Source organism: Panthera pardus, unplaced genomic scaffold (assembly GCF_024362965.1).
Source record: "Panthera pardus isolate Hobbes unplaced genomic scaffold, ASM2436296v1 HiC_scaffold_13, whole genome shotgun sequence".
NCBI classification, from domain to species: domain Eukaryota; kingdom Metazoa; phylum Chordata; class Mammalia; order Carnivora; family Felidae; genus Panthera; species Panthera pardus.
In genome coordinates this window covers 112,852,722-112,879,420 of record NW_026526688.1, presented here as the reverse complement: position 1 = coordinate 112,879,420, position 26,699 = coordinate 112,852,722, and the positions used below count along the sequence as shown (strand labels likewise).

Here is a 26,699-nt window from a genome sequence, read left to right as displayed (position 1 = left end):
CTAAAACCAGAAGTGAAAACAACACTATAAAAAGCCATGTATAGTTATTCACAATGGAGTGGAAACCGGATTTCACGTTTACAAGTCAGTCCAAGTCAGACACACCATTTCCCCAGACCTAAAATCAAAACGACAGCTGCACAGACAACTCATAACAAGCAGAAACATATCCAAATTTAAGAGTGCTTTAGACTCAAGAGCTAATCGTTTCAACTGAAAGATGACCCATTTCTGTTGCAGTCTATACGACCACCTTATATTTATCAAGTTTTAGTTTATACTCATTGCTTCACGCAACTATAAAGAAGCTAGAAAATACTTTCGAGGAAAAAAAAACAACCCACATGTTTTCATGTTAACTACTGGGTGATTAAATATACTGTTGTATTGGCTTTCGCCTGGGTATAAATTCTGAAAGAGGGTTGGAGAAGCAATGAGAAATCATGTCCCAAATGCTATTTCTAGATTAGGGAGAAAATAGCCCAGAAGTGATAAAGACTTCGTGGTATAGCTCAGATACTTTTTTATCACCAAAATAAGATTTACATAAGAAATTTAAGCCTGAGAAAAAAACTGGCAATGACAAGAAGAAATGTATTATTAGCAAGGTAGTGGAAATGGCAGACTTTTTCACCCATGAGATACCTATCACTCAGTTACCAAAGAAATAACTCTCTTTTCCCCTTGAAAATAATATGGCAAGATTTAAAAAAAAAAAAATTTTTTTAATGTGTATTCATTTTTGAGAGAGAGACAGAGTCTGAATGGGGGAGGGCAGAGAGAGAGGCAGACACAGAATCCAAAGCGGTTCCAGGCTCTGAGCTGTCAGCACAGAGCCCAACGCAGGGCTAGAACTCACGAGCTATGAGATCATGACCTAAGCAGAAGTCAGATGCTCAACTGACTGAGCCACCCAAGTATCCCAAGATTTTTTTAAAGTTTATTTATTTTGAGAAAGAGCGAGTGAGCGAGCGCATGTGTGCATGCACAAGCAAGAGAGGGGCAAAGAGAGAGACAGAGAGAGAGAATCCCAAGCAGGATCCACACTGTCAGCCACATTGTCAGTGCAGAGCTCTGCGGAGGGGACGGGGTCAAACTTGCAAAGAATCACTCACAATATGAGATCTTGACCTGAGCGGAGATCTAGTCAGTTAACTAACTGAGCCACCCAGATGCCGCTGGCAAGATTTTGATTGGGGTATTCACACTGCTCCTTCAAAATCTGAATGGTCCTTCAGTGACGTAAAATAAGGCCTGTAGACATTAGCTTTGACAACTTTGGGAACGAGGTAGTTTGCTTTCTGAATTGGATTGTATTGCTTTCCAATTGCTGCTGCAACAATTTCCCACAAATTTAATGGCTTAAAAAACGTAATTACTTTATAGTTCCAGAGGTCAGGAGTCTGGAATAAGTCTTATGGGACTAAACTCAAGGTGTATCCAGGTTGCATTCCTTCTAGAGGTTCTAGGGGGCAATCTGTTTTCTTGCCTTTTCCAGCATCCAGAGGCCACCTGCATTCCTTGGCTTTCTCCATATTCAAAATGCATTGTTGCACCTCTGTGTCCATGGTCACACCGCCTACTCTGACTCTGCTTTTATCACCTTATCACTGTCTCTGAGTCTGATCTTTAAGTCTTAAAAATTCTTGTGATTACTTTGGGTCCAAGGGATAATCCAGGCCCATACCCTGGAAAGAAAGGATCTCTAATTTTAAGGACTTCATGTGATTACACTGGGCCAACCCAGATAGTCCAGAATAATCTCATCTCCAATTCCTTAACCTAATCACATCTGCAGTCTCTTTTGCTGTACAAGATAAAAAACATATTCACAAATTCCAGGGATTAAATTAAAACACGGACATCTTTGGGGGAGTATTATTCATGTTACCACAGGGATTCACCTAAATAATAATATCTAAAGCCATTTTTCTGCTGCAACTCATAGAAAGTGCTAGTACAGGGCAAACCTTTATTCTCTATTCTTGATTTGTTACATCCAAAGCCAGCCTCTTCCCTCTACGTCAAGAAAGCACTTTAGAATGCAAGGGGCTGAGAGTCACATTGTTTCGGATTGTCCTGAAGCCACTCATGTGTATACAAACTCCCAAATATCAGTACTTGAACTCGTAGTAGTAACATACGATTTAGCATATACCTTACAACGGAGTAGGCAACAGAGCTTGGAATTTCTAGTAACATACACAATTTGTTAGAAACGACTAGTTTGTTTAATTTATCCCCACCGTGACAAGTTCTAATTGTCATTTTACACTCTTTTGTGACAACAAATATTTGGCTTGTGGCTAGCGTCTGCATTTTAATCTGAAAATGTATGTTACAGGTTACACCCAGTACATTTTCCTCTTTGTGGCAATTCTGTTGTTCTGTGCTTTATCACTTTTATTGTTAAGCCTTTATCTCAGGATGAGTCTTCATCTCAGGTGGCTAAGGAGCAGCAGCATTTGATACAGACGGTAGCTCCTTTTCTGTAACACCTTCTTCACTTGGTTTGGGGACACGATTTTCCCTTATTTCTTCCCCAACTTCACCATCTGGTTCTTTTTCATCCTCTTTTGCTAGTTCTTTCTTCACCTCCCCAATCTTTAAACTTTGAAGCGTTCCCGGGCTCAATCTATGGACTTCTTTTCTTTCTTTCTTTCTTTCTTTCTTTCTTTCTTTCTTTCTTTCTTTCTTTCTTTCTTTCTTTTTTTCTTTCTTTCTTTTTTTTAATCTATACCAGTGGTATACATGGGGACAATGATTTTACCCCTCAGATGACATTTGGCAATGTCTGGAATCATTTTTGGTTTTCACAACTAGATGGAGGTTGGCTACTGGGATCTAATATGTAGAGGCCCTGGATGCTGTGTAGGACAGCTCTCCACAACAAAGGGTTACCCAGCGCTAAATGTCAATAGTGCTAAGGTTGAGGAACTCTGGACAAGAGAAATATAAAGAAAGATATTAAGAAATCATAAAACTCGAGAGAATGTGTGTTGAAATGTGATACAGCTTCAAAAACCACATTTACTGGATGGGATGATGTCACTTATGCTTCAGATACATGCAGGCTGAATCGCTTCAAACTGATTCCAAGCACAGAGTAAACTTCTCATTTCAAATCAGCAGTTCAATTTAGAAAGGAAGACAAGACAAAACAACTAATTTGGGTCAATTTTTCCCTCGTGATTCTAGAATTAAGTTCACTTCTACCTACAGTGGAAACACCAGCCTGGTAAAGACTTGAATGATCAGTTCTTACAAACTCTACATTTGTTGCAATGCTTCCTTGTCATGAAGGTCATAGTACCTCTCTAAGAGAAAGGAATAATCTGAAACGAAGGTTAGGCATTGCCAAGACAACCTCCTACCCCACGCACAGAGTTCAAATTCTTCTTGAAGTAGAATTTCAGTTTTTTCCAGTCATCTCTTTACTAACCCATTCTACAATATAAGATCATTCCACGATAGTTAAGTTTATTCCTAACTTAGCTCCAGGTGGGGCAATGACGTAAAAATACATTAGACCATCAGAACTTACAACTGTTATGTAAATCTTATACATTCTTACCCACTCTCTACTAAATCATTAAGTGTGACAAGGTGATAACAATAAAGGTTTCTAAGACATAAACTTTTTAAAATTAAGAGTGGGAAAAGCTCTATTTTCTCTCAGGATTATATATGGAAAATAGGTATGCTCATTGGATAAAGCATGCCAAATGTGACAAACAAAATCAGTGGCACTGTTTTCTAAATCTTACAACAAATTATTACTTATTTTTTAGCTCCCCTCAGGCCTCTGCTCCCCAACATTTCTGCCATCTTGGGAGACACTGATTCTCCTCTGATGATTATGTACAAAGCTGAACAAGTGAAACAGGAAGCTGCTCTCTAATGTTCATGTCATCTGTTTCTACCGGGGGGGACCTGGGTGAAGCCTGCCAGATAGTGTCCAAAGCTGGTTTAGGAGCCTTTTATCTTTACATCTGTTTACATCATTTCTCACAAAGACTTTCACTTCGCTTCTCCCCCCCCCCCCCCCCCCCCCCCCGCCTTCCCCTGTTCATTCAAAGGTTCAAAGCTAGAGAAAAATGATAAAAAAGATTTGGGGGGAAAATGGGTGATACTAAAAGTCTCAAGATCTATTCAAAAAAGTAAGAGCATAGCTTCCCTTTCTTTAGAGTGAAAGAGGAATTGTTTTATTTGTACAAGTTTCTTTTTACTACTAGGTTGTGAGACAAATAATTTCTTTTTTATTTGTTTGTCAGAGGAGCCCTGGGACACAGCTAAGGTACAGCTGGGATTTATCAAACATGGGTTCTGATGAAGGAGATTCTCGAGGTAACAAGGCCCACAGGATCCTTTTCTTCAGTCAGTTTCAGAAGAAGGTGAAAATGCTTAGGGAGAAAAGAGAGTGCATCTGACTCATGGATTTTTGAAAGCCTGAAGGTTAATGTGCTTTCCGTATTCCCAAGAGCATTCCCTTTGGGATGTGCATTAGAAGGGAATGTGTCCTTCAGACTGCTGGTGGTCGCATGCATATGCTGTCAATAGAGAGCAGTCACTCTAAATAATAAACCCCAGCCTTTGTTTTTATCATTCTCTTTCTACTTTTCTTATTTGTCAAGACTGATTTCCTAAGCAACAAATTTGAGAATATTGAAAGAATAGTTTTTACTCAGCCATGCTGACCCAGAAAGGTTTCCCACTAAAAGAAGGAAATGAGGGGGCGCCTGGGTGGCTCAGTCGGTTAAGCGTCCGACTTCGGCTCAGGTCATGATCTCGCGGTCCGTGAGTTCAAGCCCTGCATCAGGCTCTGTGCTGACTGCTCAGAGCCTGGAGCCTGTTTCGGATTCTGTGTCTCCCTCTTTCTCTGACCCTCCCCCATTCATGCTCTGTCTCTCTCTGTCTCAAAAATAAATAAACGTTAAAAAAAAATTTTTTTAAAAGAAGGAAATGAGTTTAAAAAAAGAAAAAAAAAAAGAAAAAGGATTGACCTGTGTTTACTTGAGACACATCCTTTAATCCAAAGCATTTTTGAACCAAGTTGAGAAACACTAGATGCCTGCGGGCTACAACGACATTTAAAAGTATTTACTGAACACCCACTGGTTGCAGCTATCTATCTACACAAATCTCTGCTACAGGAACTTACTGGTCCATAACAGACCCAAAGTTAAAGGCTGCCTTGGAATGCACAACTGTGCATTGCTCTAGACCAGTAAAATAGAATAGGTTTCAATTTGGTCAAATAGTAACTTTAAAAAGTTTTTTTAACATTTATTCATTTTTGAGAGTGAGAGACAGAGCATGAGCGGGGGAGGGGCAGAGAGAGAGGGAGACACAGAATCTGAGGCAGGCTCCAGGCTCTGAGCTGTTGGCACAGGGCTCAATGCAGGGGTCAAACTCATGGAGTGCGAGATCATGACCGAGGCAAAGCTGGATGCTTAACCGACCAAGCCACCCAGGCGCCCTACAAATAATTTTTAAACTGAATACTCACTGTTCCCTAGGCACTGTTCTTGGAACAGTGTTCTTGGAACCATGCACTTAATGTATATAATGTCTCTTATCTTTTTAAAAAGATTTTTAAAACTCATTTATTTTAAGAGAAAGAGAAAATGCAAGGGGAAGGGGCAGAGAGAGAGAGAGAGAGAGAGAGGGAGGGAGGGAGAGAGAGAGAGAGAGAGAGAGAGAGAGAGAGAGAGAGAGAATCCCAAGCAGGCTTCATGCTGTCAGCACAAAGCCCAACATGGGGCTTGAACTCAGGAACCGTGAGATCAAGACCTAAGCCAAGATCAAGATTTGTACGCTTAACTGACTGAGCCATCCAGGAGCCCCCTTTTTTCCTTTGAAAGCTGAAAGAATCCTACAAATTAATCTGAATTCAATTCTACTGGCTGAAAAAAAATTTGGAAACATGATTAAGTTTCTATTGAGGCATGCTGCTCTTGGAGAAGCACACTGTATCAAGCACTGTTCAGGAATGCTGGACAGCACACTATCCAATTTCTTTCGTTCTTGCTGGCCATGCTGATGTATTGCTTTTCCAATAGAACCGTTTGCATAAAGCAAGCAAAAGATAGAATAGACAGGTATGAAATGAGACTGGCGCCATGACAGCATGACTTTCCACCTGATAACTGTACCCTCATCTGTCATGAATAGAATCTTCATTCACTGACATATTTCAAGACAAATTTTGTGAAGAGCTGAAATCAAAATAATGACAACAAAACATCCATACTTTTACAATTCTAAGTAAAACATATTTGTTTTGATCAGGATCGTTCTATAATCTAAGAAAATTCTAAGATACCATTTGATGTCTATCCATAGGCAAGAAGACAGTGATAACACCTGATTCAGGAGAGGATACAGTGACTCAGGTCTTGCTGATGGGAAGGTAACAATCACAAATCAGTTGGTTAAGCGTCCGACTCGCGGTTTGTGAGTTCGAGCCCCGTGTCGGGCTCTGTGCTGACAGAGCAGAGCCTGGAGCCTGCTTGGGATTCTGTGTCCCCGTCTCTGACTGCCCCTCCCCCACTCACACTCTGTCTCTCTCTCAAAAATAAACATAAAAAAATAATCAAAATGAAGATTTTATAAATAAAACTAATAAAAAATATGTTCTTATTGCTAAAAAGAACAAAATGCTAACAAACACACAAACCATTTGGTGGTGGTTACATGTATATTATGTAAAATTACACAAATTTTATTCCACATACTTTTGCAGTCTTATTGGAAGATGCTATAGTAGTCACTCGCCATCACACCTACCGGAGTCACCAAGCCATGGGTTTCAATCCTGGCTGCCACATATTGGTTCTGTGATCTTGATCTTTTTTTTTTTTTTAAGTTTATTTATTTATTTTTGATAGAGAGAGAGACAAAGAGGAAGACAGAGAATCCCAAGCAGGCTCTGCTGTCAGCGCAGATCCCGATGCGGGGCTCAAACTCAAGAATCATGAGATCATGACCTAAGCCAAAATCCAGAGTCCGAGGCTTAACCCACTGAGCCACCCAGGCGCCTCTGTGATCTTGATCTTGAGTAAATTACTTTACATTTTATCTGCCTCAATGTCCTCACCAAAAAAAAAAAAAAAAAAAGGGAAAATAACATTTGTTTTTCTCAGGCTTATTGTAAATCATCAAAATACCGGACTTGGCAGGTCTAATGCATTATAAGTAATCAATGCATTAGTACCTAATGCTATTGATTATTATCAAGAAAAAAAAGACATTATAAGATTAGAATCAAATGCAAAATCAGTCTGGTTGGGTCTTTGTGGCTAAAGGCATTTCAAATTCTATTTAGTCATTCTGACACCAGCAGTCGTTGAAACTGACCCTGTGTGAGTACTTTAAAAAACAATAAACAAAAGAGCACAATCCACGTTTGTAGGTAAACAAGAGCTTTTATAAAAACAAGTCATTTTGATGTCACAGCTTGAATACGGAGAGCAGTAACACCGCGGAACAATCATTTAAACATTTTATTCTCATAAAAATTTGTAGATAGGATGCAGGACAGGTTTCTTAGATGGCACATGCAGGTAACTTTTGAACTGAGCCCACCTCAGTACTGGCCCACCTAACAGCAGTCTATTTAGGAACAGTAACCATTTAAGAAGTGGCTGTAAATGAGTCTTCTAAATTAGATATTTCTAAAATAAAATGAAAATAAAACTGTTATGGGTAGATACCCTTTTTTTTCCTGACCTATTTAAGGAGGAAGAGAAAAAAAAGGTCCCTTTTATAGTCATTTAATTACTAGGGTGGCAGCAAAGAAAGGAATAGAATTAAACCGTTTGGCTGATTTATGCTGCAGCTAAAAGGTCCATGGAATGTTATGACGTTAATGTTGTACATTGATCATTCTTTTCGCAACTCACAGTATTTTGACAATAAAAAATGTTGACCGCAGCAAGTCTGAGTGAGATGAGGTTGGCCATGCAGCTAGGTGAGTGGAGATGCGGTGTTGGGAAATCATTGCCCTGCCTTGGAGTGCACAAGGGGAAAGCAAACGTGGCCACAAGGTGAAGGTTTGATCTAATATAGATTTGTGAAAGTGACATAATTTTCTGATGTCAGCAGACATTCAAAGGATACACATGGATACAGGATACAAATATGGTACTATCTGATTATTCCAGACCAGCCACTGGCCAAGAATCTGCCTTCAATTCCACACATCTGGCATTGGTGAACTGACCGATCACGAGTTATTTGACCTGAACTGCACCTTTTGCTTTGGCTGACAATAAGCTAATGATCTTGGGTCAATGTCTAGTACTGCCTGTTGCCCAGGATTTTCCTTAGACCTTTACAAGAAAAGAGACCTGCCAAGGGAATTTAAGTAGAAGTCAAAGGGGCTGAGATTATGAAAGTGCTTTGGAAGATTTCTCTTCTCAGTATCTTCATTAGGCTCCTACTGGCTGTTTGGGGCAGTGGGCGGGCAGCAAGAACTAAACACACCTTTTCAGCAGCACTGAACTTCACTCACCTACACAGCCGCGGGGCAGAGAGTTCTGTGTGGCAGTTCTCAGTATGAAGGAGCTCCGACAGAAAAAGATTTAATCACAAGAGTAGCAAGTAATGCTAAAAATCTAACCTCTATTTTTAGAGTTAAATCTTTCTCCCAGTTGCATACTCTTTGGCTATGTCCTTTTGAAGTGTCTCAGTATATGAAATTGTCACTCAAAATGTGTCACTCAAAATGTGGCACAGCCTGGTCTGACATTGGCAGCATGGTCAAGAATTTTTATCCATAACTATATATGATAAAACAAAAGCATTACCTAATTGACACCAACATGATGATTCTTTTTTCTTGTTAAACTGATGAATTCTGGGGGTAAATTGACTGAATCCAACAATTTATGTCATATATTCACTGAAATTTATATGGCCTACGTTCACCGAAAACTCATGTCTCCCTGGCTGCCCCAACTAAGGAAAGTTGTATATTTTGACAACATGAGTAGCCACGTAAAAAAATTAATTTTCAGAGCTCTGGGGTGGCTCAGTTGGTTGAGTGTCTGACTCTTGATTTTGGCTCAGGTCATGATCCCAGGTTATTGGACTGAGCCCTGCATTTGGCTCTGTGCTGCGCGTGGAGCCTGCTTGGGATTCTCTTGCTCTCCCTCTGACCCTCTCCCCACTCTCACGCTCTTTCTCTAAAATAAATAAATAAATAAACAAATAAATAAAAATTTTTTTTTCAACGTTTTTTATTTATTTTTGGGACAGAGAGAGACAGAGCATGAACGGGGGAGGGGCAGAGAGAGAGGGAGACACAGAATCCGAAACAGGCTCCAGGCTCCGAGCCATCAGCCCAGAGCCCGACGCGGGGCTCGAACTCACCGACTGCGAGATCGTGACCTGGCTGAAGTCGGACGCTTAACTGACTACGCCACCCAGGCGCCCCAATAAACAAACAAATAAATAAATAAATATAAACAAACAAACAAAAAAAAGAAAAATTAATTTTATATATTCTTTTTCAGTTCCAATTGGAACTCCTAATTACTCATTTAGGGGGTATTAATTGAGCACCTACTGCGTGCCAAGTGCAATTCTAGACTCTGGGAATACATCAGTGAGCAAAACAGACATCAAGGCCTACTCTCATGGAGCTTGCAAGTCTGGAGACAGGCAATCAATGATATGGTATGTTAGAAGATTATAAACACTACAGAAAGAGGAAATAGTAAAGCACTGTAAAGGGAAAATAAGGTGCGGAGTAAGGAATCGATCAGAATTTAAAATAGGAGAGCCAGGGGCGCCTGGGTGGCTCAGTTGGTTAAGCGGACCGACTTCAGCTCAGGTCATGATCTCGCGGTCTGTGAGTTCTAGCCCCGCGTCGGGCTATGTGCTGACAGCTCAGAGCCTGGAGCCTGCTTCAGATTCTGTGTCTCCCTCTCTCTGACCCTCCCCTGTTCATGCTGTGTCTCTCCCTGTCTCAAAAATAAATAAACGTTAAAAAAAATTAAAAAAATAAAATAAAATAAAATAGGAGAGCCAGTGTAGACACACTGAGGTGAACTTGGGCAACAGGCTTTAAGGGAATGAGGGAGTGAGTGAAGCACTCTGGGAAAAGGTGTATAAGGCAGACAGAAGTGGCCAGAGCAAGAACTATCTCCAATGCTTAAATTTACCAGGTGGTGCCAATTTTGCTTTTGGAAAATTCAGTACCCTAAGATACCCTCTCAGAACGTGCCTATAAGTGTGCATCCAAGCAATAATTCTGCTTCTTTCAGTAAACTTTCATGTCAGGACAACCGTTTGCATATTCATAAATGTCATTCAAGAGGAATGAGCATGAAAGTACCTAGACTATGGTTAAAAAAAGTTTAATTTCTAAAAGTACTCTTATTTAGGGAATAATTATAAATCTGAGTTACTAAGAAATTCCAGAACCTCTGAATCTCTGATAGTACCTGTTGCGAAGTAAGTTGAGATAGTCCATAGATGGAAGATTATAAGGTACCTCCCTTACCATGGTAGGGTCTTGAATTAAGACAGATCTAAAAGTAGCTTGACACTTGAGGGGCTCCTGGGTGGCTCAGTCGGTTAAGCATCCAACTTTGGCTCAGGTCATGGTCTCATGGTTCGTGAGTTCAAGCCCCGCATCGGGCTCTGTACTGACAGTTGAGAGCTTGGAGCCTACTTTTGGATTCTATGTCTCCCTCTCTCTCTGTTCCTCCCCTGCTCACACTCTGTTTCTCTGTTTCTCTCTCTCTCTCTCTCAAAAATAAATAAACATTTAAAAAAACAAAAAATAAAAAATAAAAGTAGCTTGGCATTTGAGATGAATTTATGTAATCTTTCATAATAAAGAAGGTGTGTTTTGTTCTTTTAGGATTTCCTCTCGCAAACCTAAATTTGAATATACAAAAGCAAAGGCTGTTTCTTCAAGAATTTACCAGGATTACTCCTGAACCAGAGAGACAAAATTTGATTTTCTACAAGCACATTAATTTTGCTTCACAGGCAAACTGGTTTTAGGTCCAAGTTGGGAAAGAAAGATAATAATTCCTGACAAGGACAAGGAAATAGGTTTTCCACTTTCTTCCTGAGTCAGCAGGAACACAAGTAGGACACAAGTGACTTTCTAATGTATGTTTCCCTAAGTGCACATAGTAAAAAGCAAAGCCTAATTGTTTTGTGGAAATCAGAACTTTATTCTAAAAAAAGGCGAACGAACATGAATAAAATACATTTTTTTTTTTTTTCTAAGAGAAAGAGAGCATGAGTGGGGAGAGGGGCAGAGGGAGAGAGAGAATCTTAAGCAGGCTCCATACTCAGCACGAAGCCCAACACAGAGCTCGATCCAATGATCCTGGGATCACGATCTGAGATGATAACAAGAGTCAGAAGCTCAAGTGAGCTACCCAGGTGCCCCACAACTTTTAAACTAAAAAAGGAACTAAGTGAATTTAAAATACACACACACACGCACACGCACACACACCTACTATAACAACTGTTGATTTCCACTAAAAACAATTAGGCCTTTTACTGCAAGACTTAAGTGAGTTGGTGTGAAGCTTTAAATTTTTAACCAAGTAAAAACACTACATGCACTATAGACTGATCCCAATTTTAGGAAGTCATCATAAAATAGAAACATAAACACTTCAAAGGTAAAGTTTCTTTTTGGGCAGAAGACATGAACAGACATTTCTCCAAAGAAGATAGATAACCAAGAGATACGTGAAAAGATGCTCAACATTAAATATCATGAAGGAAATGCAAATCAAAACCACAATGAGATATTACCTCACACCTGTCAGGTGGCTAAAATGAAACACACAAGAAACACCAAGTGTTGACAAGGACGGAGAGAATAAAGGAACCCTCATGCACTGTTGGTGAAAATGCAAACCGGGTGCAGCCACTGTGGAAAACAGTATGGAGGTTCCTCAAAAAATGAAAAATAGAAAAACAAATTAAAACCAGAACTACCATATGGCCCACTAATTGCACTACTGGGTATATGGCCAAAGAATATGAAAACACCAACTCGAGGGGTATCTGGGTGGCTCCGCCGGTTAAGCGTCTGACTCTTGATTTCAGCTCAAGTCACGATTTCACGGTCATGAGATCAAGCCCCACGTCAGACTCTGCACTGGGTGTGGAGCCTGTTTAAGATTCTCTTTCTCCCTCTCCTTCTCCCTTCCCTCTGCCCCTTCCCTGCCCCTCACACACACATGCACATGCTATCTCTCTCTCAAAAAAAATTAAAATAAAAAAAAACTAAAAAAAAAAAGAAAACACTAATTCAAAAGGATATGTGCACCTCTATGCTTGCTGCAGCATTATTTATAATCACTTAATTTTGAAAGCAGCCCAAGTGTCCATCTATAGATGAATGGATAAAGAATATGTGGGGGATGCACACGCAAGCACATACAGACACATACACAAAATGGAGTATTATTCAGCCATAAAAAAATGAAACCTTGCATTTGCAACAACGTGGGTGGATCTAAAGAGTATAATGCTAAATGAAACAAGTCAGTCAGGGAAGGACAAATACCATATACTTTCACTCTTGTGTGGAATTTAAGAAACAAAACAAATGAACAAAGGAAAAATAAAAAGACAAACCAATACACAGGCCCTTAATCATAGAGAACAAACAGATGGTAACAAGAAAGGGATGGGGGATGGGTAAAACAGGTGAAGGGAATCCAGAGTACATGTATCTTGATGAGCACTGAGCAATAGAATTGTACACATGAAACTAATTTAACACTGTATGTTAACTATACTGAAATTTATGTAAAAAAATAAGGTTTCTTTAAAACCCAGGTGTAACTTTTTCAAAAAGAATCTCTTTTTATATTTTTTTGGTTTATCTTTTCTGATATCACAAAAAATATCTTCATTAACTGTATGGATCTCAGAGATATCGCCAACTATAAAGGAAAGGCCAAAACTTCCTTAATGTAAAGGAAGGAGTGGATGAACACTAATTTTCTAAATTAAAAAAGATACAGCGAGATGATTGGTTTGTGATGATTTTTATTTTCTACTTGTGTTTATGTGACATATATTTACAAAGAGGATATACTTACCACTTTTATAATAAAAAGTAAAAACAATGCAAATTTTCATTTGAGTGAGGAGGGGAGAGAGAGAGATTGGGAGTAAGGATTAGACTGAGAAAAACTGACCCCGGTCACTGGTCACTGTTTAAGTGACCAGTCTTAAAAGATGTCAGATCCTAGTCGGAGTTGGGGGTGGGGGGTGGGGCTGGCATCAAAATGGGAGCAAAGCTTGGAATTCCCATTAACTGCAAATTAGTAACTCAGTGTTGGTGGCTTTCTGGAGGTCTGCTGAAGTGTATGTGTGGGTGGTGGTGGAAGATTAGATGCCCGTTTTCTCCAACCTTCTAACAGCTCCCTGGTGCTATGGAAACAGTTCCAGAGGGTTTTGCAGGTGTTGAGCCTCTAATATCTATCTGCCAGTTCACATTTTCTTTTTTTTATTTTGAATCATTTTTAATGTTTATTTTTGAGAGAGAGAGAGAGAGAGAGAGAGAGAGAGAGAGAGAGAGAGGAGGGGCAGAGAAAGCAGGACACACAGAATCTGAAGCAGGTTCTGTCAGCACAGAGCCCCATGTGGGGCTCAAACTCACGAACCATGAGATTATGACCTCAGACAAGATCAAGAGTCTGACACTTAACTCAATGCACCACCCAGGCACCCCCACCAGTTCACATTTTCTAACTGAGTGCTTTCACCAGCTAACCTTAAGTGTTTCTCAGTATGATCCACTGACTACCTGTCTTAGAACTTCCTGGAGTGCTTGTTAAGACTACAATATCACCTTCTCAGACCTTCTGAATCTACAAGAGTGCTATGGTCTGAATGTTTGTGTCTCCCTCAGAAATCATGTAGAAACCTTAACCTCCAAATAGTGTTAGGAGTTGGGGCCTATGGGAGGTGATTAGATCACGAGGACAGAGCCCTTCTGAATGGAATTAGTGCCCTTATAAAAGAGGCTCAAGAAGGCTCCAGGTGAGGTCTCAGAGAGAAGGCAGCCGTGTGTGTGTTCTTTTTTTTTTTTAATGTTTGTTTATTTTTGAGAGAGAGAGAGAGAGAAAGAGAAGAGAGAGAGAGAGAGAGAGAGAGAGAGAGAGAGAGACAGAGCATGAGTGAGGGAAGGGCAGAGAGAGGAGGAGACCATGAATCTGAAGCAGGCTCCAGGCTCTGAGCTGTCAGCACAGAGCTTGGCGTGGGGCTCGAACTCATAGACCACAAGATCGTGACCTGAGCCAAAGTCAGATGGTCAACAGACTGAGCCATCCAGGCGCCCCATGTGTGTTCTTATCAGACAGTGAATCAACCGACACCTTGATCTGGGATTTCTCAACCTCCGGAATTGTGAGAAAAATTTCAGTTATTTAAGCAACTCAGTCTGTGGTGTTCTGTCAGAGCAACCTGAACTAAGAACAAAGAGTAAACTCTGGAAGTCTGTACTTATATATGACTCTTTGGAGGTTTTTAGACTTGAGATTGAACTTTAAGATCATGATTATTTAGCTTCATATCATCAGCTACCAGCAACCCTAACCCCTCTGGGTTCCTTGATCTCCTATCTCAAAGATAACACAGGTTTAGTGCATATCAAATCCATTATATCCTCCAATCAAATAAAAACTTCTGGCTAATATCCTATTTACCAAAAAAGAGAAAAAAAAAATCAGTGCATTACAGCTAGAGAAGATTTTGACAAGAGGAAAAAAATGGAAAAGTGGTAGACAATCTCTCATACTCAGCATTAACAACACAGACAGGATATTTGAGTTTAGTTGCCCCAGTACCTTGACAATGAGAAGGTAAGCCTCAGCCTCAGTAAGCTTCTGAAGCTTCTCACTTACATGAGAATTTAACAAAAACATTGGATTCATCTAAAATTCCTTCGCCTTTTAAACAAAACTGAAACCTAGCAATAACATATTTACTTTTCTCCATATGTAATGAGCTACTTCAGGTAAAAGATGTAATTTTCCAGGGATTGCTTTAAGGATGATAGTTTAATAACAGAGATCAAAGATATTTACTTATCTCCTAATTAACAAAAATTTGCAAAGCCTTTTGGCTTAGGGTACAAAATTTTGCTGAATCAGTATTACTGAGAGTTTATCTGGGATGACAGTAAGGAGAATTCTGATTCATTCATTCTTTCATACCACTATTCAACAAATATTTTCAGCAAATAGTTAAGTGCTAATTATCTGCAAAGTATTGAGGAGAGTTAAGAAAACAGACATACTCCCTTCCACCCTGGAGACTTTAATGTCTTTTGGAGGTAATAGACAAGTACATGGAAAAGTGGAGAATAGATAATAAGGAAATATTCAAATAATAATAATAAGGATGCACTCTAACCCTGATTAGACAGGATGAGTAAGTAAGTTAAACAGCATGAGCAAAGAGCCAGAGGCAAGGATTACACATTCAGGGGCGCCTGGGTGGCTCAGTCTGTTAAGCTTCTAACTTCAGCTCAGGTCATGACGTCATGGTTCATGGGTTCAAGCCCCACATCAGGTTCTGTGCTGACAGCTCAGAGCCTGGAGCCTGCTTCAGATTCTGAACCTCCTCTCTCTGCCCTTCCCCTGCTCATGCTCTGTCTTTCTGTCTTTCTCAAAAATGAATAAACATTTAAAAAAATTTTTAAAAAGTACATTTGAACAATTATATGAAGTTTAGTGTGCTTGACCTTAAAATCCAGAGAGGTAGGAGAGTATTAAGCTGAAGGTCCAAGAAACAGGTGGAAGCAAGATCATGAGGGCCCCTATAGGCCGTGTTAACATTTCTTTTTAATCCTCAAGCAATGGGGAGCCATTGAAGAGTTTAAATGAATGAAGTCAACATGCTTCTATTTTTGAAATATAAAGATTGCTCACTGATTTAAAAAAAAAAAAAATCAAGAGCTTGAGTAAGTCTTGAGTACGTGAATGACAACATAGGTTTTAGATAAGGGAAGGGCAGGCCCTGGAACTCAGGAAAAGGCAGGCATGTCAAATGTGGTAACAGGAAGTTCCCAAGTCTACAAATTCTCTGCTGGGGAGTCATCTCACAGTAACATGTCATAGGTCAAACGTCCGGTGCATGGCTGTATGAAGTTTAGTCAGGTGCCTTCTGCAAAAGATTTCACTCAAATGTTTATCTGCTGAGCACAGGGCTCATAGCAAAGTGTAACATTTCCTCATTGGTTTGGTGCTTATCATGTTTTTAGATATAAAATTATGCTCCCTCCCATCATGTGTCAATCTCCAGTATGCAATGTTAGTTTCGGGACTTAGAAAACATTCACCCACGTTCCCAATCAACAAGACAGAACTTGTAAAGGAAACTTCTCAGCCTACCTGGAACACATTTTTGAAGATCTAAGAAACGTTGCACTGATGAGGATAAATAAAGCATGTGACTGACTTACCAAGATTTTATATACATGCTTTAAAAGTAAAATAAATCTTTTTTTTTTTTTTAACGTTTATTTATTTTTGAGACAGAGAGAGACAGAGCATGAACGGGGGGGGGGGGGGTCAGAGAGAGAGGGAGACACAGAATTGGAAGCAGGCTCCAGGCTCTGAGCCATCAGCCCAGAGCCCGACGCGGGGCTCGAACTCAGGGACCGCGAGATCGTGACCTGAGCTGAAGTCGGACGCTTAACTAACTGAGCCACCCAGGCGCCCCTAAAATAAATCTTTTTAAAGTACAGGTTTATCTTGCTTTATGCAACAGATTTATTCCAGGAAGATTATATACACATTTTTTTTTTTAATTAAAGTGTATTTTGAAAGCATTTGGGGAATTTCCCTACTAAAAGTTAAGTTTAATTATTTATGAGATCAAATCTTGTTACTGTGTTGTATATTTTCTCAAGTGAGGCACATCTATACTAGATTGCTTTCCCTCCTTGCCAGCTGACAGGATAGGATATCCCCAGTGTCATCTCCTGGAAAGTCCTTGAGTCTCTCAAGAGATGTCACAACACTAGGGCAGACATTATAGTAAGCAATGTGCTCCACAGATATCTTTTGACTGCGACCCTGTGGACCGATCATTAGTGAGGCTGTCGGAGTATGGTGGGATGACTGAACTCCCATCCACAATTCTCTTCTCCAGTGAGTGGTCCCTTCCAGTGAAGGGATAGCCATGTGATGGAGTTCTGGCACTGACACATAAGTGAAAGTAGCCAGTTGGAACTTCTGGGAAAGCCTGACTGACTTGGCTGACCTGTTCCTTTGGAGCTTTACTCCTTTGTGCTTCTTTTTGCCACCTAGTCACAGAACTGACTCCCGGTTGCAGCCGTCTCACAGCCATGAGAAAGGAAGACAGTGCCGTAGAACGGTGAAATGAGTTTGGTTTCCTGATAGCATCACTGAGCTGCCTCATCAACTCTAGACTGTGCGGTCTGGACTCCTGTTGAATAAAGCGAGAAGACCCCCATACTTAATTAAGGTTCTATTTGTTGATTTTCTGTTCTTTCCAGCTATATTAACACTCTTAGTATCCTAGACTTCTATTGAAACTTCTCTGAATATAACGCACCAATTTCTGTTGCTATTGACAGTATGTGGAATTTTGTGGTGATTTAATAACATGGATGAGAACCAGCAGGTCATCACCTCTAAAACCTAAATGTTTTTGTAGTGACATTTGTATAGCCTCCTAGGAAGACACCGAGCTACCTGATCTATGGGAGCTGTATTAGTATCAAAAAAAAAAAAAAAAAAAAAAAAAACAACCCAAAAAAACCAAAACAGCAGAAAACTCTCCCCACACTTCCTGGGTCTTTTGGCCACAATTATTCTCGTTTAGTTGAGCTTGATTGATCAAGTATTAAAAATGACTGAGCCCTGGATGCTAACGTAGAAACAACACAGTGGTCCAAGGGAAGGTAAATTCCCAGAAAAACAAAAGGAAAAATGTTTTGTGGACAATGAAAGTTGCACAGTAAGAAGAACTGCACATGCCAGTCAAAAGTGTCAGCCATCAGTATCAGATAGTTCATGTTAAGCAAACACACCATGTGGGCTGAAGGTTGCAACAGCTATATTTATTCAAAGGTACAACCTGTTTGGCTGGGTCTAGATGTTCAGAGTGGTTTATATGCATGTGACTGTGGTTGTTTTAGGATATCAAAGACAGCAAATTTATATTTGTGAGTGAGTATATATTTTTATTGGCATTTGAATGTATATAAACATAGAGAAGCACATATTTCTGTTCAAGGAGATGGTATGTGAGTTTAACACCATATAAAGATCATTAGAGACTTCTCACTCCTACTCACCTGTAGGAGCTCTGGTGATATGTTCCTTTGCTTCCTTTGTATGTAACAGAATCCCATAGTTAAGAAAGCCTCCTAAAGAATTAATTCTTATGTGTAGGATCTATACCTTGGACACTGAGTTGAAAATAATGAAATACTTATGAAATATCTGCCACAGTGATTTTCAAACCCCTGCAAACCACTGGTTGCTATGCACTAATTGCTTCAAATTTGCATGGAGACAAATTGAGTTCCAGAGAGGAGACAACATGTTCACCACAAGAACTAGGAGAGTTTAGGCTGCTTAATCTAGAGTGGTGTGGATTGTTCTTTTAATCAGAATAATTCAAATTGTTTGTATTGATTAAAATTGGCTGCAGGATTTCCAAATCCCTAATTCATTTTAAGGCATAAGGGCAATATTTTCTCTAGAGAACTAAATCACCTTTTATAAACATGATGGATATAGAATTATCAGCTATAAATCCAAGTTCCTACAGTGTACGTGAATAAAAAAAAATAAGATCAAATCTCCAGCTGATTTGCTTATTCAAAAATATTGAATGCATATATTCATAAAAATTTCCTGGGGAGTCTATTTGAAAGTCAGAAATTCTAATTCTTTAGGTCCTATGGCAGTGAGGAGGACCCAAAACTATGAATGTTAGCAACCGCTAAGTGACTCTGATATAGAAGGTTTCTGTGGACCCCACTTTGAGAAACACTGGTCTTCACCATTCTGGATGCCAGGGTCACAAATCGCAAACGGCTTAGTGTAGTGAGACGGGCAAGTAAACATCTGTACGATGCATCTTAAACACCCAGAGAGGTATGGAGAAGATAGGAGAAGGCATCAAAAGGAGAGCAGAAGTGAAATTCTCCTGGAGAAAGAACTGGTTTTAAAGGGTTAGTAGAACAACTAGAGAATGGGAGGAAGCATGGCGAGGACAAGCCTGAGTGGGGGGTTGGCGGGGACAAGCATTGGGAGAGTTTGGAATAATCACCGGATACAGGAGTAGGAAATGAGGTTGTTGAATTAAGATGAGGCACTATCTTGAATGACTTTTATGCCTGCGTGGGGCTAATTTTAACTTTTCATCCTGAGGTATGGGAGGCCACTGAAGGTTGAGGCAAGAGAGGCAGAGTCAGATTCAAATTTTAAAAAGCTGGCCAGGCAGCAGGAACATGGAGGACATCTGGGAGGAGCATAACTTGACGAGGGTGAGAGGCCAGGCGACTGCCATTCTCCTCGAGAGAAGATGCCTCCACTGGTGAAGACAAACGGGTGAATGCCGTCTCGAAGATGGTGACCCATCAGAGTAATCATTCCCTGTGTTTACTGAAAAGAATTCAACAAGGAGGGAGAACAGAGGTCTTAACTTAATGTGGGGAGAGAGGCAAAAGGGAGGAACAGATGAAGAATCTTGGGCTTCTGGTTTGTCTGCCTTGGTAGCTGGTGTTAGTTTGGTGGGTAAGTAGTAAAGAAGTGGCATTTCAGTATTTACTAATAAAAATAGTTAACAAGACTGTACGACTTACTAGTAGAGATTGAAAGAGATCTATAGCACGTGGGACTTAGAAATGTCTAGGCGGGGGGCACCTGGGTGGCTCAGTCAGTTGAGTGTCTGACTTCAGCTCAGGTCAAGACCTCAGGGTTTGGTACTTGAGTTCCAGCCGCAGGTCAGGCTCTGCTGAGGGTCTGGAGCCTGCTTGAGATCCTCTCTCTCTTCCTCTCTTTCTGCCCCTCCCCCACTCTCTCTCCAAATAAATAAAAGTAATTAAAGGAAAGAAAAGAAATGCCTGGGCTAATTGAAGATATCTATTTGGAAGTCATCTATGTCTGAGTGGTGGTTGAAGTCACGCACATGAATGAGGTCATCCAAGGGGAATACTCTGAAGGTCAAGGCGGGGCCTAACTGGGAGAGAGGGCATCACCATTTAGGAGGAGGAAAAGAAACATGCAGGAAAGAATACGAAGAGACAAAGGTAAAAAGATAACCAGGGAGTGGTATGGAAAAAAGGTTAAAGAAGAGAGAGGGTCAAGTGAGAGCAATCAAGTCGGATAAGTACTGATAAGGAGAGCGTTCCAACATGACCCATGCTGCCTATCTATCTGTGCCTCCTCTGTGAATGGTTCATTCATTTCTTCAACAAATATTTACTGAAGTCCCCTGAGTACCAGGTGCTGTGCAGATAAATCTCAAACCTCAAGGGCAATCTCATCCTACTTTGAAGGCATAGCGAAAGCATTTCCATTTCCTTACAAATGTTACACTATGTTAAGATGTGAACAGAAATGGATGCAAAGAAGATCCCAGAAGCCTGAGAAGAAAGTGAGCAAGAGATGAAAAGATAAGGCAGCTTGACCCACTCATCTCAGCCCTTGCTTCTGCTTAACCCTTTACTTAACTCCCACATCTGTCTAGGAAGCAAAGTCCTAGGCCAAAGAGAATTGATTATTTCCCAATATGTTCTTTTGGTATCAGAAGAAGAAAATTAAGACAGAAAAGAATGTTAAAGTTGCCAAATGAAACTAAAATATCTCTGGACTCTGACTACACTTTATAGAAACCTTATCTCATAATTACTTAGTACTGATTAAATGTCCATTTTCTCCTTCTTTTTTAAAAAATGAATAAGCCTTTTGATTTTTTTTTATTACTGAACAAAGTTTCCATTTCTTTTTTTAGCTTTCTGACTCTGTGCTTATGCTTTCAATAGTCACAATTCTTCTGCTCCTCAATAAGGAAAGCATGTTTGTATCAGTCACGGACACATTTAGCACACACGGATCCATCATAGCCCTGCTGACATGTTTTTTTTGTTTGTTTAGTTCTTACCGCAGGGACTCCTCAAATGTGGCCTAGGCACATGCCATGTATGGGTTCTGCTGCCTTCCAAAACATCTTGGTATAAAGGTAAACAATTAGCAGGGGTTCTATCATGAGGGATTTGAGACAGGCTGGTTTGGGGAGCTGTATTGTGGGACAGGCCACAACAGTGCATGTCAAATGCCGCGCAATGCTGAAGGCCTCTAGACACTGTCCCCAGAAGAGCATCCATTTCTTAAACTGAGCCTAAAAACTTAACCTCTGAAACTCTCACATAACAGCTATTAGAAAGCCTGTTTATACACCTTTAGAAAACTGGATAGAACTGATAATATCTGTAACACTTGAACAGAGTAAATCCTGTGATTATCCATTCACTTGGTCAGAAAATACTTCATGAGTTCTTGCAAAAGATTTTAAGTGTTAAAAAGATGAAGTCCTTGAGCTCAGGAAGCCTACATTCCAGTGGGAGACAGAAACTAACAAGCAACCCGAGACCCCCCAACAATGTACCTATAATAGGTGTTATACACAAAAACAAAACACAAGAGTGACAGGGCTTCATGGGTATGGAGATCAGGGAAGGCCTCTCCTATACTGAATAAAAATACATGAAAATCAATGTTTGAAATGGTTAGGGAGAATATCTTTGACTGACATCTTGTTCTGATTTCTGCCAAATATTCTCTTCACCAGTGCTCCATCATTGAGACAGATCTACCACTTGCCAAGCACCATTTCAAGCACAGTGACAGATAAAAACGTTCCATTTCCTGCCCTCAGAGTCTACTAACTAGGAGTGACTATCACACATGCAAGAACATGGTCAGTCATAATAAAATTATTTTTTATTAAAAAAAAATTTTTTAAATGTTTATTTTTGACAGAGAGAGAGAGAGAGAGAGAGAGAGAGAGAGAGAATGAGTGGGGGAGGGGCAGAGAGAGAAGGAGACACAGAATGGGAAGCAGGCTCCAGGGTCTGAGCTGTCAGCACAGAGCCTGGCGCGGGGCTCAAACTCACGGACCGCCAGATCAGGACCTGAGCCGAAGTCGGACGCTCAACCAACTCAGCCACCCAGGCGCCCTTAAAATTATTTTTTAAAAACTATGCTAAATCAGCTGATGGAGGGATTATTTCACACCGTAAGAGAACAAGACCTTTGGTAGGACTTGCACAATGGCAGGATAGGAATGGTAGAGATCAGGAGTATGACATTCCAGAATAATGGAATGGTGGGAAACAAGGGCTAGAGAGTGCTTGTCTAGAGACAGAGGATTATTCCAGGCTGGTTAATGTGTTTAATGTTTGAAAGTGATGATGTGGGAAATAAGGCAGAAGGAGTTTGGGAAAGTACAGTGCAGGGTCTTGAATTCCAGGCTAGAAATACGAGGCCTTTCATTTTATTTATATTCACTAACCTGGACAATAAAACCCACACTCCTTTATAATATGTGGATATAAGACCGGAAGAAGATGAAAGAATCGCCTTAAGGCTATCAGGTAAGTCACTGAAAATAATCTGAGGATGCCTAACAAATGAGATGTCTTTAACTTGTACCAGTCTCCAGCGTTGCTTAGGACCTCCCAGGCACTGTGCTGAGAACCTGATTAGGATGTGTGACTAGGCGTGTTTACCAGCCCCATTTACAGACGAGGAAACTTAGTGATGTTAAATAACTTGCCCAAGTTTGCACAATTAGTAAGCAGCCGTGTTCTGGGTTCAAACCAGCCTCACTCCAAAGCCAAGGTCGGCACCGTGGAGGATGAAAATTGTAATTGAATTAGCAAATCTGACTAGTCAGAAAGACATGTAATGAAGCTCAATAAAGACAGTTTAGGGTAGCAGGGTAATAGTCCAGGGAAGTAAAGCACTACAAATCTAAAAATGGACAAGCACAGGGGCAGGTTAAGGCCCTAGTAAGAAAGAGCCTATGACCTGAGGGAACTGCTGCACAACACCTTCGCTTCCTCCCCGCCTCCTTTCTTCCCTCTCTGGCCTCTTGCAATCAACCTCCATCAGGCCCTCCTGGAAGAAGCGGAAAGTATTCCTATTTTTAGTGGCATATGTCCACGCTGGGCACCAGAGAGAACTTGGTATTCAGATAAGATCCTCAAAGATAAACAAAGAGTCAAAAGATTAGAACTATCAAGAAATATTGAAGGAAACCAGGAAGAGGAAAGGCTGACCATAACTTAGTAGGAGGTTTTCAAAGAATTGACCTCTATCTTCATTAACATCATATGACTTCATCGAGGTGTTAAAACTGTGAGAACTAGTAGAAAAAGGAATCTTTCTTCTAAATTTGGATGAGTGATTGGGATGTTAATTTAACCCATATAACCTAAATGATTAAGTGTGGGTTAAAATGAAAGGTATCTATAGTCGGCTTCTTCAAAGCACGGATCATGGAGACTATACAGTCACAGACTGAGATATATCTATTCAGGCAATTAACCCTAATACATTCCTGTTTCTCCATTAATGTTGTTTCATGGGATTCTAGATATTTGCAGGTGGGGGAGGAGGATTCTAGATATTTGAAATTCTAAGGGTTATTTTGGTCTCAATTTTCTAGGGAAGTATCTCAAATTCTTCTTTCACTTTTCGATAGATCACGAATGCCCTCGGATGTTTCCTCTGGGGCTGGGAGCAGAAACATAAATACTTTAAGTTTCATATTTAAGTTCAATCAACCGTAAAGTTAAAGGCTGTGCTGATAGTTCTTCTGAGTAGAATTCCCACAACTATAGGTTTGTCTTTAATAAAATGTGCACTGTATGTTGAATGCCTTATTGAAGGCATTAGAAATGTAAAGTTGTCATAAAGTTTGCCCCGCTATCAACAAAGCTAGGACTGATTAGGTATTCTGTTGACTGACAGATACAGTCACCTGAATTAGGAGCAATCAGCACTTCCTCATTAACTGCATTAAAGTCTAGAGATGCAGTCTTCGAATCAGTTTATGAATATTTTCTTATTTACCCAGAATAACTAATTCTTGTAGGATCTGCCAGCGACCTCTAATTATACCAGCTGCACCCAATATTCACATTGAATATTATTTTACCCTCTGAAAAATATTATTTTATCCTCTGAAAGCTGGCTCAAGGTCAGCTGTGGTTTTCTGAATTTCATATCACCTTTGTGCTTCAGGGTAAATGTATGCGTAAAGCTGCTGTTTGAGACTGAATTAACAAAATTAGCAGCTACATGACAGTCAAACAATGTCCACCTATATCCTAATACAGAGCATAGAGGGAGGTTGGGAGAAAAGGTGGAAATGAAGAAATAGAAGCCTGAAAAGAAAGTCTTTTCACAGAAATGTCCATATATCTTCAGAATTGTCAGTTAAAGAGCTGTGGAGCTCACATAAATGCAGAATTACTCCCATCCTTCTTAGTTGGAAGGCCAAGAGCACCGTGGTAGTAAGTACGCACATCAAAGCCTGTCAGGGAAAGTGATACCTTTGAAAATGTTAGGGTTTGGGGCGCCTGGGGGGCTCAGTCGGTTAAGGGGCCGACTTCAGCTCAGGTCATGATCTCGCGGTCCATGAGTTCAAGCCGCGTGTCGGGCTCTGTGCTGACACCTCAGAGCCTGGAGCCTGTTTCAGATTCTGTGTCTCCCTCTCTCTGACCCTCCCCCGTTCATGCTCTGTCTTTCTCTGTGTCAAAAATTAATAAACGTTAAAAAAAAAAAAAAAAAAAGAAAATGTTAGGGTTTGGTATTATACATATTATGTATAAACAAGAAATAGAATAAAATGAATTTCTTTGATTTCCTCAGAAGACTGCAAATCAAGAGAACTTTAGGCTAGACTTATGGATTATTAAGGGTAAATTATAGCTCCCTCCAGCACTAGAATTCAGTGCTTCTTTGACTCTGAGCCTGGATTACTAGCTAGTTGCCTTTAGTGATTTTCCATTTTATAGCTGCTTCCTCTTAAGAAATTCAAAACTATGACTAACTTTCTTTGGGGCAAAGGAGGAAAGCAGAGGTCAAAGTCAATCAGAAATGGAGCAAACTCACTTTCCACTACCTGGTGAGGAGGACATTTTCATCAGGAGCACTGTCCAAGGTTCTATGATCTATTTTGACTTTACTGTAGATGTTATTATGTCCATGCCGGTTAAGTTTTTGTTTCCATTAAGTCTACCCAAATTTAAAGGTCGGGGTGCCTGGCTGGTTCAGTCGGAAGAACATTCGACTCAATCTCCCCATCATGAGTTCAAGCTCCACATTGGGTGTAGAGATTACTTAAAAACAAAATCTTTATTTATAAATAAATAAATAAATAAATAAATAAATAAATAAATAAAGCAAAAGCTAAAAAGTAAAAGCTAACAGTCACTATTAACAGATTTCTTTTTAGTAGTAGAATCTTATTGTTTTCAACTAAGAATAGTAATAGGACCATAAATTTATATGGCCCTTTGCAACTCACAAACACTTTCACTACCATTACAGAATTTGTGGAAATAATAGTTCCACAAAAAGTGAGTGGCAAAGGACTCACAGATGCCCAGAATTCCAGGCAGCTAGCTCCATGGGCTTTCCCTTTCATTAGTTTCAAAATAGTAAGACTGTGCACATATTCACTTATATATAATTATGTCAGGGTTCAGTTGTGTCTCATGTATCATCTACATTATTCCCAGGAGACAAAATTATTGCCTGTTTTTAATTAAAAGTTTTTATTTATTTATTTTTGAGAGAGAGAGAGAGAGAGAGAGAGAGAGAGAGAGGGGCAGAGAGCATGCACACAATCAGGAGAGGGGCAGAAAGAGAGGGAGAGAGAGAGAATCCCAACCAGGCTCTGCGCTGTCACCAGAGTCCTACATCGGGCTCAATCCCAAGAACTGTGAAGTCATAACCTGAGCCGAAATCGAAAGTCAGACGCTCAACTGACTAAGCCACCCAGGCCGCCTCTGCCTTTTATAGATAAGAAAACTGAGGCTCTTAAGAAAAGAACTTACTAATAAACAGCAGCTCTAAGATGAAAGAGAATCCAATTCTTTCTTTCACCCCACAGCTTCTGCTCAAATCATTATGGAAATGCATAGAGAAATTTTCCCCATTCCCTATTTGCTTAGATTTCTCAAAAACAGCAACCCATTCCAGCCATACAACATGCTCCAAAATTTACTACAGACAGAACTACTCCACTATAGACTTACTAGTACCTTTTCATTTGGTAATACATAATTATTAAAAACCAGTCAAACAGCAACCTACTCTTTCTTCACGGCCTTACCAGTATAAAGCAAGCTAATATAATGTTTGTGTATTTGTGCTAATGAGAGAGCAAATAGATAGATATCATATTAATCCTACAAATTACTTACTGGGGACCTACTATATACCAGACTTTATGCTTGGTGCTAGATACACAGTACCGAAAATGAGGGGTGCCACTGTGAGCCTCACAGAGCTTGTTCTATTGAGTAGGGGAGAGACAGCCACTAACTAACAAAAATAACCCATGTTAAAAAGAAAAACCACAAGGTTGCTTAGGTGGCTCAGTCTGACTTCAGCTCGGGTCCTCATCTCATGGTTCAGGAG

At 40.1% G+C, this 26,699-nt stretch overlaps 1 protein-coding gene across 6 annotated transcripts in view; it reads right to left on the bottom strand.

The window, feature by feature from the left end:
* Window positions 1-26,699, bottom strand: part of ELOVL6 (ELOVL fatty acid elongase 6) — a 145,553-nt gene that overhangs the window by 63,162 nt on the left and 55,692 nt on the right. The window contains exon 2 of one of the 6 annotated variants that reach the window (XM_053901358.1): window positions 17,269-17,454. The exons of the other annotated variants lie outside the window; for them this stretch is intronic. The gene's annotated coding sequence lies outside the window, so the exon portion shown is untranslated. The remainder of the gene's footprint in view (window positions 1-17,268; window positions 17,455-26,699) is intronic. 6 annotated transcript variants of the gene reach the window in all.